At 33.5% G+C, this 9,943-nt stretch overlaps 1 pseudogene; it reads left to right on the plus strand.

Moving 5' to 3' along the window:
* The first annotated feature begins 9,150 nt into the window (after nucleotides 1-9,150).
* On the plus strand, nucleotides 9,151-9,474 carry LOC141516263 (cytochrome c oxidase subunit 5B, mitochondrial pseudogene; annotated as a pseudogene).
* Nucleotides 9,475-9,943: the final 469 nt, after the last annotated feature.

The raw sequence follows: 9,943 nt of genomic DNA on the forward strand, positions 1-9,943 counted from the left end.
TAGTGGAGCTGTGAACTCATCCAACCTTTCTGGTGAGCAATTTGGAATTACACCCAAAAGGCAACAAAAATATGCATACCCTTTGATCTAGCAATACTACTACTAGTTCTATAACCCTGAAGCAACTATGAAAAAGGGTAAAAACTTCACTTTTACAGAAATATTCATAACAGCCGTGTTTGTAGTGGCAAAAAAATTGGAAATTAAATGAATGTCCTTCAATTGGGTAATGGCTTAACAAACTTTGATATACATATGTGATGTAACACTATTGTGCTATTAGGAAACAGAAGGGATGGGGATTCTGGGAAAGGATTTGCATGAACTGATGCTAAGTGAAATGAGCACTACCAGAAGAAGAACACTATACACTCTTAACAGCAACATGGCGGTGATGGTCAACCTTAATGATCATTCCATCAGTGTAACAGTCAGGCACAGTTTTGGGGTATTTGCGATGGAGAATACAATCTGTATCCAGATAAAGAATTGTGGACTTTGAACAAAGAGCAAAGTCTTAATATAGGAAAACAGTTATTTTATTATGTAATTTTGTTATTTCTTATAATTTGTTTTTCTTTCTTAAGGATATGATTTCTCTCTCATCACATGCAACTTAGATGAATGTATATTGTAGAGGGCCAGCCCCAGGAAGTGATGTTCACATATGCTTGGTGACTTTTTCCATCAAAGTTATGTGTGGATTATTGTTCCTTGTATGGATCCTTTGGCTCACCAATGAACCCTGACCTAGGATAATCTGTGGCTACAAAATGGTTGTAAAAGATTTCTTTGATAGAGAAGCATGCATTTTTCTAAGAACAAATATTGTCAATTTACCCAGGAACTTGTAAAACTGGGTCTCCTTTAACTGGTCATTCCTGAGATAAGTTTTTGCTATAAAAAGTCTGAGTTTGCAAGAATAAAGTTGGTAGATTTTCACTTTCCAACCTTTCATGTTTGGATATGTTTGTCTACCTGACCTGACTCTCAGAAATTCATGTCCAGACCCACACCAGAGCTATTGCGGGTGATAGCTGGAGTCTGTTCAGGGACAGACCGGATGGACTGACAGATGGACAGATGGATGCACGAACAGCTGGATCTGGAGCAGAATTAATCTTGAAAGGAAAGATAAAGTCTGGACACTTGGGGGTCAAAAGAGTACTCATAAAGGAACAACAGGCAATTTTTTCATCAGGTCTAAAGTAGAGAGCATTAAAATGGGACAGCGATAGTCTAAGGATAGAGGACATTATTTGAAAGTGCTAATGCAGATAGTTAAAGAAAGAGGCTTGTTAATAGCAACAAATCAATTGGAAGAATATAGTGAATGTGTACAAAAATTTTGTCCTTCATTTCCAGAAAGAGTATTAAGTATTGAAAAATGGGAAACTGTGGGAAAACAGATGAGTGACCATTTTAAACAGGAAGATCAGAAGGCATTTCCTATAGGAGTCTTATCATTGGGGAATATTTTAAAATCTGCCTGACTCCACCTGGAGATGTTCCTTTGGCTCAGAGTATATTAAAAGTTGATGTAGCTGTTCAAACTATTCAGCAGGAAGATAAGAGTCAAAAAGAGTGGTGGCTTTTACCTCCAACGCCACCTCCAGACCCCTGTCTGCGTCCGAGTGGAAGGAGGGGTATGGAGTTCCAAGGCCGCAGGGCCATACCTTCCCAGGAGAATCCTCTTCCGAGTTTCTACTTTAGGAACTTGTACTGGAGAGTCTCCAGGAGGCCTGGCCCCACCCACTCAGGCTGCCACAGCGGCTGCTGCAGGTGGTGGTTCCCCAGAAAGTTTCACCTTCTCCTAACTCTAATAACCCACTTTCCACTCCTTTATGGTCTAAAGAAGAAAATGTTATCAAAGATAAGGGGAATATCAATATTGTTCAAATAGCGGCTCAAAAAGCAATAGATAAGGGAGAGCAGATCCCATGGGACATGAGAGTCATTGTTCTCTTCTCATACTTGAGAAACCTGATCCAAGGATTCCAGGGATTGTTTTGAGAGAATACAAGGATTTAGAGTTTTAAAACCTTTAGAGAATTAAAATCAGCAACAAGCACTTATGGTAAAACCAATTCATATGTTTTGAATCTAATAGAAATATTAGTTAGAAAATATGCTTTCTTTATTGAAACTAAATCACTTGAGAGATTACCAAAACACATCCACAAATATATATAGACAAATATTAGCCCCAGAAGATTGAGCCAGGATAGCAAAAACTACTCTTACACCAGGAGGTTACTTAATATGGAAAGCATCTTTGAGTATTATACTAATCAGACTAAAAGTGAAGCAGCAGGGTTAAGAATAATATTTTAAATGCTCTAAGCACTGGTCCATGGGCACGAGTAAATAATAGTTTACAGGCGCATGAATAGGCATGGCTAAAATTGCCTGAAAAAGGAGGCAATGGGAGTGAGAGATCAGACAGTTTGTTTGCTCTTGGCCCACTTATCTAGATCTTGAAGTTAACTGAGAGAGGAATTAAGAAAAAGCAGTAGATAAGAGAGAGAGAATTGTTTCATGAAGACTTGATAAAATAAAATAAAATGTTAGATTTATTAAAATACTATTTAATTTAAAAAAGACAAGATAATTAGGTTCATTTTAAAATATGTAATTTAATTATTACAAAAAATAATGGGACAATTGAGGATTTAAAGAGAGAAAGAGAGAGAGAGAGAGAGAGAGAGAGAGAGAGAGAGAGAGAGAGACTACCCTCCCAGAAAAGATTTAGAGATGTCCCCTGAAAAAGAAGTTATTTGGTTTACTCTAAGCTGAAGGGGGGCAGGGAATATTCCAATTAGGATGAGGGATTTTTGAGTGACTGGTTGCCTTCTCAAAAGTTATAGTTATTTATGGTTAAAATCAAGAAGTGTTAGATATGAAAACCTTTGAATGGAAAAATGTATTGGGAAAATGGAAGGTTCTCTGCATTTTTCTCTGGTTTCTTTGAATATTTGTCACCTTTGGTGGTGTTATCCTGTTTTTTGTCTTTGTGTAATGTTTAAAGTGTGAGAGCAGAGTGGGGTTTCCCCGGATTTTGGGGGCCTCTCTGCTTCTAAATGCTCTGACTTTGTTTATGTGTCTATATGTGTTTGCTTTAAAATACAGGCAGAGAGAAGCTCTCAATTGTCTCCCAGGCCTGCTTTTCTCTGTGTTCTGATTGGCCAACCTTCTTTCCATTCTCTCTTTTCAAAATTAGATCTTCCGTTTTTTCCAAAACTCATGATTCACACCAAAAAAGGAGATTTTCCTGAGAATCATGTTGTTTTTGGGGAGAAGGATTTCTATTATTTTCTCTTAGTTTCTAATGTCTCTTTTCTGGTCTGATATTGATTTGGAAAATTACTGCTATTAATTACCATGAAAGAAATAAATAAATAAATATATATATATATATATATATATATATATATATAATAAAAAAATAAAAAAGTGGGGGGTGAGCAAGGAATGATAGATAGTAAAGATAAATAATTAGTGCATACTACCTTGATATTTCAAAATGTGAGGAATTTCCAATTCTCAGAACATCATTTTGTCAGTGAAAATAGAAAGTTCTTTTAAGTTAGAGCATTGAGAAGTTAGAATAGCACTGATACAGATAAGGATCTGCATACTTTTGTATTTTGAAAAGGAAAATAATTTAAGGTAATTGTGAATATGAGTTTGGAATTTATAGGATTATTAAGAGAAAATTAAAGAAAATCTTGTAGACATACAAAGGGATTTTAGAAACATTTGGTCTCATGAATTTATGTACTACAAAATTTTTAGAGAGTAAAGGGAATTTACACTAAATTGAAATGTGGTGAGTATATTTAGTAAACTTTGTATAAGAACAGATTCAGGCAAGTTTTTGAAATTTTAATATTGTGTTACAATAATAAACAATGGATGAATTGAAGTATCATTCATCACCTTTGTAAAGATTGGTTATAAGAAAAGTGGAGAATACCTTGCTAACAAGGTTATAATGTCTCAAAATCTTTTGGCTCAGATATTGTGAAATGCTGTGCTCTTGTATCTAGTTTCTTAAGGGGAATATTTATATGTAAGATTAAAGTAACTTATTTAATATCTGTTATTTTAGAAGAAGAAATTATATATGTATCCTATAACCATGGCATTGGTAAAAGTTTTACATTGAATTTTTTGAAAATATTATATATATATATATGTTTATATACATATAGATATATATAACTACATTGGATATTTTATAATTATTATATATAAAACTAAATTCATAGATAATCTTATTTTCTTTTTGAAAATAAGAGTGTATTTGGACAAGAGGAATTTAAAATTATAAAACAAAAATATGAAAGAAGTTTAGATGTAACAGATATTTAGTTATAAGGTTAAATTTAAGAGAATGAGATGTCAGCATGGAAACATGTTTCATGTTGGATAAGAATTTAATGTTTAATTTTAAAAAAGCAAAAATGGTAACCTTAGAAGAAGATTGTATAAGAAAATGGGAATTTATAGCTTAACTGCAATTATTTCCAATAATGCTGAATAAATGTGAGAGGCTTTGAAAAATTATTGAGAGATTGAAAATTATGTAACCAATAGTTAGGTAATTTACTGATGGGCAAGATGTTTAAAAGTTATATGATCTAGTTTTATCAATATAAGCTATTTTACTGTAATTATGTTAAAGACTGGAGTTAATGATTGATTGCTCTATAGAGGTAATGAGGGAAAACATCTGAAGTTATGACACTCTTAAGTTTCCTGAAATTTTTTTAACAATGTGATGGACCTTATTCTAGACCTGTAGATCCATGTATAAATGCAATTAAAAATATTGTTTAATCAACACAAAAGAATGAATTATATGCCTAATTAATGGTATTAATAGAAAAGCTATAAACCTTCAACATTTTTTACAGATAGTAAGTATAGTTATCATGTGGTCAGATACATAGAAACAGCTTTTATTAAACATAACACTGATGAAGAATTATATCAACTCTTTAAAGATTTACAAGAAGTCATAAGAAATAGATATAATCTTTTTTTATTGAATATATACATTCCTACACTGAATTGTCTGGGCCTTTATATGAAGGCAATCATAGGGCTGATCAATTAACCCTTCCACTGCTTATATTCTTAGTAGAAGAGCAAGCTAGACAGTATCACAAAATGTTTCACTAGAATGCCTCTTTATTAAGGAAAGAATTTAAAATCACCAGAGAACATGCAAGGAATATAGTAAAATACTGTCAACTATGCATTCCATTTTTACCTACCCCTCCAAATTATTCTAAGAATCCTAGAAGCCAAGTTTCTAATGAATTGTGACATATGGATGTGACTCATATATCTTTTGGAAAAATGAAATTTATTCATGTTACTGTAGATACATTTAGTTCATGTGCAATGGCAACAGTACAAAGTTCAGAGGCTACACAAGGTGTGATTGATTATTTATTTCATTTGTTTTGCTTTTGCAAAATCCATACCAAAATCCATAAAAACAGATAATGGCCTTGGATATACTTCTATGACATTTAAACAATTCTGCCTATATTACAATACAAAACATATTACAGGTATTCCTTATAACCCCACTGGTCTAGATTTAGTAGAAAGAAAACATAAAGATCTTAAGAAAATGCTGCAAGTGCAAAAGAAGGTGGAATTTATAGGGACAAAGGGAAAACAAGGAAGGAGAGTAAATCTCACCTTATATACTCTGAAGTTTTAATCGTTGAATGATAAACAATTACCACCTGCAGAAAGATTTTTTTAAGAATATGCAACATGAAGAGAAGGACATGGTTATGTGGAAGGATCCTAAGGCATCAACAATTAAAATGACTGGATCCATTATTAACTTGGGGTTGAGGGTATGCTTCTGTCTTGTCCATAGATGGAGAAACTGTCTGGGTACCAGAAAGAAACATCAGACTATGCAGACCAGATGAATCAAGTAATACAGAAAATGAATAATGTACACTTAAGAAATCAAAAAGGAAAAGATGAGAGAAGAAGATATCATGGACTTATGGGACAAAATATGACTCATGAACAATTTGGGAAATGTAAAAGGAATTGAATATCGTACTTAAGTTCAAAACCCTCCATGGGTCACTGTTCTACAATGAGGAGAGAGTATGGCTAAAATTGTATTAATTGGGGATGCTGCAGATTATCTGGGATATAATAAAGTTCCTACTGGAGATATCAAATAAGAGATGCTGAGAAGAAAATTTAGACATAATATTCCTGGTTTAAATGCTGTGACATCTAAATGTTTTGTAAAACGTGTGTTGTTAAACCATATGTTAAATTAAGTAAAATTAATCATTCAACTCATCCAAATATTTATAACAGGGGAATATTTAGGACTTTAGAAATATCAGGAATTCCATTTCTAGAAAGTATTGAAGGAAGAAAGATAATTTCTACAGAATCTCCTTGTTTAAATTTACATGCTTGGGATTTCAAAAATGAATGTTTTTCACCCTGGGTTGCCTATCATTCCCCAGATAGAAGAATTTATGATCATTCTATTTTGCTTCAAGTGTGGTATTCTCCAGAGATTTCCATGGGGTATTCCAGGTTATATTAAACCAATTATATACGCTCAGAAATAGGGTTAGCTAATTCAGAGATATGGAAGGCTATGGCAGTTATAGATGAAATAAAGTTTATACAATGGAATAAGATGTTGGACAAAATATTTTAAGCAGAAAAGAAATTTTCTGTGACTGCTTGCACAGGACCAGATATTGTATTCATGATAGGATCTTTCAAAAGCTGTCAATATTATCAGAGAAAAAGGGGGATATAATGTTAACTGTTACAATTGCACTATTAAAACATGTATAAATAAGAAAGTGATGGATGATGATGTTATTTTCATGATAAGAAAATCAAAATTTGCTATAATACCGACCAAGATAGAAGGCTGATATATGTCTCCTGCATATGTCTCCTCCTGAATTTGTAGAAAAACCATTAAAGAGAATTAGGAAGAAGAGATGTGTTAGTGGCATTGTGTATCATAGCAGCCATTATAGCAGCTACTTCAGTGAGTGTTTCTGTACAAGTAGGGAATAAAGAAAAAATTGGTAGCTAAATATGTTCAAGAATTATCAGAAAATGCTCAGGAGAGAATTAATGAACATCTTTATCATTTTATTAATGCATTACAAACCTCTATAATGAACAATTGCAATGTGTTTATAGATTTTTCTGCTATTTGTATTATTCCTCTAAAATATAACACTTCACTTATTCCATGGGAAAATATAAAGGTTATTTGAATGGAATATGGTATAATGATTCTATAACTATGGATGTGAATCAATTGCATAAAATTGTTAATGATATTGCATTGGCATTTAGAATGGAAATGGACTTAGGGTATTGATAATTTGTTTGACTTTGTTAATAGGTTTCTTCCTTTTCATTTTATGAACCCATTAGTGAGCATGCTTCCTGGTATCTTTGCATTATTGTTGATATTGTGTATTATACCCATTTGTATTAAACTCCTTTTGCCACTGGGACAAAACATAGATGTCCTGACACACTGCCTGAAGCTTCAGCATGCTTAAGGGCGAATCTGTAGAGGTCCAACCCCAGAGAGTGATATTCACATATACTTGGTGACTTTTTCCATCAAAAATATCTGTGGATTATTGCTCACTGTATGGATCTGTTGACTCACAAGTGAACCCTGACCTAGGATAATCTGTGGCTCCAGGATGGTTTTAAAAGGTTTCTTTGATAGAGAAGCATGCATTTTTCTAAGAACAAATATTGTAAATTTACCCAGGAACTTGTAAAACTGGGTATCCTTTAACCGATCATTCCTGAGATAAATTTTTGCTATAAAAAGTCTGAGTTTCCAAAAATAAAGTTGGTAGATTTTCATTTCCCAACCTTTCATGTTTGGATATGTTTGTCTACCAGACCTGACTCTCAGAAATTCATGTGCAGACCCACACCAAAGCTATGGGCAATAGTATACCATGGAAATAATGTAAAGACTAACAGACTGTCTTCTGGGTGGGAGATGTGGGAAGGGAAGCAACATTAGGTGGAAACTTGCAAAATTCAAAATAAATAAAACCTTTCAAAAATTACTTTGTTCTACTTTACTGAAGAAAATAAAGATGCAATGTGTAGACCATACTACTCATTAGACCATCAATACATTGAAAATTGATTAGGTGGTCATATCTTTTATATAATTATATATTATTCAAGGTTGATGTGGCAGGAGGTTTATAGCAACATGCTCCATATATACTTATTTACACACATATTTAAAATGCAGAATCGTATATATGTATGTATTTTTCTGTGCAAATTAACAATTTTATTCATGACTTAAGTCAAGGCTTAGATATAATACTCACAAATTTAGCATATGACACAAAACTAAGAGAAACTTTGCAGGTCATTCAAAGCTAACAAAGATTATCACAAAATCAACTTCCTAAAGAACACAGCATGATCAACATGTTAGTGCATATATCATAAGATGAAATTTAGTTGGCACAAAAGTAAAAATTCTAATTTGGATACCAAAATAAGCTTCACAAGTATAAATCAGAAGGGGCAATATTCTAAAACAATTGGTCTGACAAGGTCAGGAAATTTTGTTGAACTGGTTTCTCAATACAATTCAACTGTGTACCATGGTATTCATATAAACCCTAATGCAATCATTGATTTCAGCAAGTGGCATAGAACTTCTAGTGGGAGTGAGTTGAAATCTCATCCCATTATCAAGTCTTTAGTCTCCATTACTATTGATAAGTTTAGGGTTTATCAATTAGAGCAACTGGAATACTGAATATCTTTCATTTTGGTTCATGTGAGAATGAATTGAAGGAAGTTGGCATATTTAACTTCTAATATCCACAGGACACATGATAGTTATAGTCAAATTTTGAAGGGCTATAATGTGACACACACAGATATATATATATATATATATATATATATATATATATATATATATATATATATATATATATATATAATCAATTAAAGTTGTTCATAAAAACCTATTTTGGAGTGAGTGGAAGTCCCCTCTTTCCTGGAGGCCTCATTCCAGAAACACTGCTGCTACAACTGGTCATAGTTGTTTCAGTTGTGATGACTTCAGGGTTGCTGCAGGGCTCCAGGGCACTGGTAGTCCAGGCGTTGAGGGCCTCTGGCCTGACCCAGGAAACTGCTTGCTCTGTGTTGAGCAAAGGAGGTATCTCTTCTAATCAGGAGCAGGCTACTGGCTTGAAGAGAGATATTATGATGAATGCAAGGAATGATTTGGATCCATACAATATTCTAGTCCCAAAGGCAGCTCCAGGAATTAAGGAGGAGCTCAATCTGGTCCCTTCCATCACTGACAAGCGAATAGTGGATTGTATCTGTGAAGCGGACAACAGTGCAGTCATCTGGTTCTGGCTTCACAAAGGCTAGAGCATTCCCCTAACTGTGGAACTCACTACAAGCTGGTACCCATCAGTGTAGCCATTGAGCCCCAGGACTGATTACTTGAGATATGTAATGTTTTCTTCCCTCCAATAAAAGACTTGCCATTTCCCTGGCTCTCCCATTAAAAATAAAATTATGGTAAAATCTCCCTCTTTGAAGATTCATGAGTATAAAATTCTTCATTAACCTAAAGGAAGAATAGAGACTAAAGGATATGAGTATATGCAGAGGTTAAATTGAACTAATGAATGATGACATTACTTTTCTGCAGAAAATCAATCTATTTCAAAGTAGTTTCATGATACATTTTATAAGTAAATTCTAAAAAAGAGTGCTTGGCATCAGGTAGTTCAGTAATTCAGTTGTGTTCAACTCTTTATAGCACTGTGAAACATGGGATTCTCTCGGCAGAGATACTGGAGGGGTTTATAATTTGCTTCTCTAGTGCTTTAAG

Source organism: Macrotis lagotis, chromosome 3, assembly GCF_037893015.1.
Source record: "Macrotis lagotis isolate mMagLag1 chromosome 3, bilby.v1.9.chrom.fasta, whole genome shotgun sequence".
Classification (NCBI taxonomy): Eukaryota; Metazoa; Chordata; class Mammalia; order Peramelemorphia; family Peramelidae; genus Macrotis; species Macrotis lagotis.